This window comes from Oratosquilla oratoria, chromosome 1 (genome assembly GCF_046742065.1).
Source record: "Oratosquilla oratoria isolate Oo_2021 chromosome 1, ASM4674206v1, whole genome shotgun sequence".
In the NCBI taxonomy this organism is placed as follows: Eukaryota; Metazoa; Arthropoda; class Malacostraca; order Stomatopoda; family Squillidae; genus Oratosquilla; species Oratosquilla oratoria.
In genome coordinates, this window is record NC_134777.1 from 4,574,109 (window position 1) to 4,581,608 (window position 7,500).

Here is a 7,500-nt window from a genome sequence, read left to right on the forward strand (position 1 = left end):
ATCTTATCGTCTATATTTTAATGTTATCGAATTCATTATGTTTGATTCCTTTTGTTTATTCAGTTATGCTTGCCAGTTAACTTTCATCATAATTACTTTCCAAGAAATGTTTTCTCTTTCTCTTTGGTGTTATTTGACGTATTTTTCTACAGAATGTCTCATTATGGCCAACAAACTATACATTTGGAAAAATAGGAAACTTTAACAAATGTGTGATTCAAAACCCAAGTACATTTTTTGATTCTACTGTTCTTATCTATTTGGTCTTCCTTATTAATAACTTTTATATTTACTGGATATATATTTTTACTTCATCATTTTATGACTCTATTTAACTTTCCTATCATAATCTTTCCTGAACATAATACTCTCTCAATCCCTTACTCAATGTAATGGCTGTGAGACTTTCCCATAAATTTACTCAAGTTCAGAAAACACCTTAGGGCATACCAGAAGGCTTTATGTTTTAAACATGAGAGTAATGCACCAGTGGTTTAACAACATTATTTTTTCTTCCTCTTGCTCCTTGCAATTCAAGAATTTCCTTTTCATTAAAAGTAAATGTTCGACCGTAACATATTTGCCATACTTGAAGAGCCTGTTTAACACAAGAAGTTTATTCAATTAAAGAAAAAAAAATATTGTTAAAACCTTGCGAATAGTTTCGCTTAAGATATCTTGACAATCCTAAAAAGACAACTCTGACATCTTTTTTTATATTAAAAGGGTGTTTGTTCTGTCTTATTTTAGACGATTTAATTCAGAAAAGAAGAACAACTAGCTCCCAAACAATTAACGATGAAAATAAGTCTTCCCAGGCATATGTTATAAAAAAAAAATTACTCCTCTGTTTCTCTGTTCCTATTTCCTTTCTTTCTCTGCCTCTTTATCTTTGATATCTCTCCCAAGCTCTTTGTAACCCTATGCCACTTTACAAAGTGAATGAATCAACACATGTAATTGATTTATGATATACAGACATATTAATATAAAAAACTTCAATAAGTACATGTCTTAATCGTCACTAACCTAGGATGTACTGGTCTCTGTATTACGACCAGCTCGTCCTGGATCTTACCAATGGCATAGAAAGTTCTTTAGTCTCAGCTGTCACCTATCTGTGAATATTCTGTAATACAAATATTTGAGATATATGTAGATGTTATAGTAACATAACTAGGTCATCTCTCCCTCCCTCTGCCTCTATTTCTATCTCTTATTTTCTCTTTGGCACTCGGAAGAAAGCTAACGTATTCCAATTACTTTTTTTCTTTTTTTTTTTTTGCTGTTACAAGGATAATAATTAAAATTCTCGTACCAGCAAATCAAAATCTATTAAGTAATAAATTACAATTTATTACTCATTATATATTTTATATTATTCTAGCAGCAACTTGTTGCCCTCTGATAGTACTACTTAATCATATATATATATATTTTTTTTATAAGAGTTCATTGTCCCTATTTTGGAAGATTTTTGCCATACTTTCGCCTGTTGCCGATTGAAGTCCTACGTTAGCAAAGCTTCTCTGTAATACAGCTCATCAATTCCGGGGAAACCTGTTTCTTTCCACCAATTTTACCTCTCCCAGTGATTGGAGCGCTCAAATTCTATATCCAGCCTTCTCTTCCCATCTCTCTTTCAGATTCGCCTTTCTACCGATAGGATTTTCTTCACTCTGTCTCGCTCTCCAGTTTTCTGAACACAACTTTTCCCCTTTCCCTTCTCCTTTACCCTTCATCTCTTTAGACATAATAACTCGACTTCCCGAAATTCAATTTTCATTTTCCGTTTTCTTCCTTTCTTCCACTTCTTCACCTTTTCCTTTACCACCCCGAAACATTTATCTTGCAATTGCTCTCTCCCCTCTTCAGCCTAACTTCTGCTATCCTCTTTTCCATTTGATATTCGGTTAGCAGAGAAATCAAAGTTAATCTATTACTGTGCTGTTACAGTCAAGTACTTTACTTTTCTTATACTACCCCAAGATTTATAAGGAAAAATATAATAGTTATTGCTTATTTTGTAAAGTAAAACAGTTGGTATGTGTTTATTGAATGTATATGATACTATTATTGATTGTCATTTTTATAATAACCATCCCTCCCCTAATCCTTCTCCGTCTTCTGAAAATCGAAACTACGACATAAAATTCTCGAACATTCCAGCCCCTTCCACTCACGCCAACTACCTTCCTCTTGACACTATCAGCCACCAGGCTATCTCTCTTCTTTCCAACACACAGTTACCTATCTCCTATATACTTCTACCATTCCTTTATGTAAATCATTAGCCTATATCCTTCCCCTGTTCTAGGTTCCAAAGTTGGCCATGATTTCTTGCCTTAGAATTGACTCCTGGAGTCCAAAAACTGAAGTATTTTGCTTACTTCTTGGATTTTTACTACAGAATATCTTGACTCATAGAAATTACTTAGTTTCTAGAAAAATTCATATCCCAGAATTAGAGTTGACAGTTTGAATCTGATTAAAGAATTTCCAGGTAATAATATGAAATTAGAATAATGAAACACTATCAGTAGACCCCAATAAAGAATCTATACACACAGTATAAAAAGAAATCACAAAAGGGGTCGCAGATCAGTGATCTTTCCTATCCTCGGGATTTGGTTCGATTCCAGGTTTCAAGGCTTTTAAGTGTCTGATGGTGTAGTGGTCTAAGGCCCTGTGAAGGTAATCTTACGGGAGACCGATAGCAGTTGGTTCGAATCCTGCATGCGACTGTCATAAAAATTATAGGATTGATGTCGCTGTTACTAGCGAATTTTTCTCATAGTTACAATGGCGAAAAGCGTGAAAAGGGATTTATTCCGACCCTTACCCCTTGCCATCTGGTGCACTTGGGCCTTGCTTAAAACAGGAATTGGGGTCGCAGATTAGTGATCTTTCCTATCCTCGGGAATCAGTTCGATTCCAGGTTTCAAGGTTTTTAAGTATGGTGTAGTGGTCTAAGGCTCTGTGAAGGTAATCTTACAGGAGGCCGAAGCAGTGGGTTCGAATCCTGCATGCGACTGTCATAAAAATTATCGGATTGATGTCGCTTTTACTAGCGAATTTCTCTCTCATATATATATATATATATATATATATATATATATATATATATATATATAATATATACAATTATGCGCGTGTGTGTGTGTGTTGTTTTGTAGCTTATGCTAAAATATCGATGGAAATGCAAATAACATTTTGAAAGTCTTCCAAAAGGAGTCGTATAAGATATATGACTGAAATTAGAAATTCAAATAAACGTCAAAATAAACAAATGGATATTGGTACAACTAGGCAAGAACAAGGATTTATGGACAAAATAAACTTGTCGGACATTAAAGGAAATATATGAGAAAAATAAAAACCAGCAATAAATATATATAAAAAATAGAGACAAATGAAACGTAGCTAGACTGTTTACTAAGTGATGTATGCCATTAGGAATCACAAAATGGCCATTTTGCGAATCTGATCATCTCTTTTAATTGACAAAATGGTAAATATGATGCCATGATTTTAATCTAAATAAATTTGAACAAAAGCTGCAACACTTACAATTTCTCTGAGAAAAAACAAAAAGGATAAAGAAGGATAAAAGAACCATTCTGAAGATACAACCCTAAAATACGCATACATACATAAGGAAATATTTTTATACCAATGTACATGTACACATATTCACCTTATCAACCACATTAACTTATTTCCAATTTAATTTCTTGCAAAAACTATCGTGACTAACAGGAGTATTTAACTTAATGGAGGCATATTGAGAAACTAAGACATTGACAGGATGAACTCGAACTAGCTGATACGTAACAAATCGTGACCTAACCAACCCAGTCATTAAGAGAACTAAGTTGATGACTGAGCTGGTTAAGTAACTGTTGATTCATTACTTATCAACTAGGTTCAAGTCCTTACACTGAAAACGTCTCAGTTTCCGAATACGTTTCCATCGAGCTATATTCTCCTGTTAGTCTCGATTGTGTTTGCAAAGAATTAATATGGAAAAAGTTAACGTGGTTGACAAGATAAAAATCTGTGTACTGGGTGCTATTTAGTATAGATTAGTATGTATATGTATATGTATATATATATATATATATATATATATATATATATTTATGTATAATATATATACAATATATATATATAAATACACACATATATATGTGTATATATATATATATATATATATATATATATATATATATATATATATCACTCTATATGGGAAGCTGTTCTTTTTCAAGTCTCTTCTATAGCTATCCTTTTTGAGTTTCATTGCATGTTCTCTTCTTTTTTCTCTGTCCCACTTTAATAAGCCTTCTCTATCAAGGCGTTCCTTGCCTTTCATAATCCTGTAGATGGCTAGTAGGTCCCCTCGTTCTCTCCTTTGTTACAGAGTCAGCAATTCCTGTTCAGCCAGTCTTTGTTCTTAAGTCAAATTTTAAAGTGTTGGAGACATCTTTGCTCTTTGTATTCTTTCTCATTTTTTTATATTCTTTTTTGTACTGGGTGGTCATATCATCGTGTATGTGTGTGTGTGTGTGTGTGTGTGTGTGTGTGTGTGTGTGTGTGTGTGTGTGTGTGTGTGTGTGTGTGTGTGTGTGTGTGTGTGTGTGTGTGTTTTGTGTATGTATGCAGTTACAATCGTACTTTACCCTTTGATTTCTGTAATTATTCCCCAATTTCTTTTCCGGATCCCTCGTTGTAGGTTCTCTACACCTCCCAAGCTATCAAAGTTTTTCCCTTTTCTTTCCACTCCATCTGTTTCCGTTGATGGGAGCTGTACAAGGTCCCCTGCGGGCCTTTAATTAATCACGTTTACCAGTTGACACCACCCTTTAATCTCTGTCCATGTTTTTTTTTATCATTTTTCATATCTTATAACTCTTATACTTGTTCGAATTTTACTGTGCTCTGTGAATATGGAGCAAGGAGGTTAATGGATTATATATAAGAATTATCTTTTTGTATTCACTTCCAATCTATATTTTTCATCGCTTAACCTTAATGTATCTACGAATTCAACTGAGCATATATTATATGATTATTTAAAAAACAGTCTTAGTAAAACGTGCTACTATGACACATCCTTTTACTTTTTGGAATTTCAATTACTTGTAACTGCTGTGTAGCCTTTATAGTTTGCTAAAATGTTCATATGACAATTTCTATATGGCAAGATTTTTACACGAAAACCACTGACGTTCCTTTATCATTGCTTTTAGGGATATATCGTTATTTCTAAAAATATTCTGGTATATACATACATATATATATATATATATATATATATACATATATATATATAATATATATACACACAATGAGAGAAATTCGCTTGTAACAGCGACATCAATCCGATAATTTTTATGACAGTCGCATGCAGGATTCGAACCCACTGCGGTCGGCCGCCCGTAAGCTCACCTTCACAGAGCCTTAGCCCACTACACCAACAGAGACTCTGTTGGTGTAGTGGGCTAAGGGTCTGTGAAGGTGATCCTACAGGTGGCCGATAGTAGTGGGTTCGAATCCTGCATGCGACTGTCATAAAAATTATCGGATACATACATATATATAAAGGCACATAGGCAAACACAGACACACACACATACACACACACAAACACACAAACATAAACGTACACACACACACACACACACACACACACACACACACACACACACACACACACACACACACACACACACACACACACATATATATATATATATATATATATATACATACTGTATATATATATATATATACATTTTATATATATATATGTATACATATATATATATATATATATATATATATATATATGAGAAATTCGCTAGTGGACAGCGACATCAATCAGATAATTTTTATGACCGTCGCGCAAGGATTCGAACCTGCTGTACAAGACGACAAGAGGCCCCCATGACTGCCGCCTCACTCCGCTCGACCACTGATGCTTAAAATCGTATGAACTCAGAACACTTACTGGTTCTCGAGATTGAGAAGGTCGCTAACTGCAACCCTTGATTCTCTTTTTACCATACGACCAAGCACACTCGTGGGAGGGGTAAGGACCGGAACGAATCCCTTTCACGCTTCTCGCCATTGTAACCATATGAGAAATTCGCTAGTGGACAGCGACATCAATCAGATAATTTTTATGGCCGTCACGCAAGGATTCGAACCTGTTGTACAAGACGACAAGAGGCCCCCATGACTGCAGCCTCACACCGCTCGACCACTGATGCCTAAAATCGAATGAACTCAGAACACTTACTGGTTCTGGAGATTAAGCAGGTCGCTAATTGCAACCCTTGATTCTCTTTTTATCATACGACCAAGCACACTCGTGGGAGGGGTAAGGACCAGAAAGAATCCCTTTCACGCTTCTCGCCATTGTAACCATATGAAAAATTCGCTAGTGGACAGCGACATCAATCAGATAATTTTTAAGGCCGTCACGCAAGGATTCGAACCTGTTGTACAAGACGACAAGAGGCCCCCATGACTGCCGTCTCACTCCGCTCGACCATTGATGCCTAAAATCATATGAAGTATCAGTGGTCGAGCGGAGTGAGGCGGCGTTCATGGGGGCCTCTTGTCGTCTTGTACAGCAGGTTCGAATCCTTGCGCGACGGCCATAAAAATTATCTGATTGATGTCGCTGTCCACTAGCGAATTTCTTATATGGTTACAATGGCGAAAAGCATGAAAGGGATTCGTTCCGGTCCTTACCCCTCCCACGAGTGTGCTTGGTCGTATAAAAAGAGAATCATGGGTTGCAGTTAGCGACCTTCTCAATCTCGAGAACCAGTAAGTGTTCTGAGTTCATACGATTTTAAGCATCAGTGGTCGAGCGGAGTGAGACGGCAGTCATGGGGGCCTCTTGTCGTCTTGTACAGCAGGTTCGAATCCTTGCGCGACGGTCATAAAAATTACCTGATAGAAATATATATATATATATATATATATATATATATATATATATATATAATTATATATATGTATATATAATCATAATTATATATATATATATACATGTACAAATGTATGTATATACATATATTTATATATATATATATACATACATATATATATCTATATATATATATATATATATATATATATATATATATATATATGTATATGACAATAGTGTTTATGGACAGGATATTTTCTCTCCTGCATACCTCATTGATAGGGATGGCTAATTGTGCACTTATTATTTTATTAAAAAAAAATTCCATGTGTCCTGCTATACAGTTTTTTCCTTTGAAAGGAGGTTTATGAGTTCACAGTAGGTATATATATATATATATATATATATATATATATATATATATGCATATATATATATACTGTATATATATATATACATATATATCTGTATATATACATATATATGCATATACTGTATATGTATATATATGTATACATATATATATATATATTTATGTATACATATCTATATAT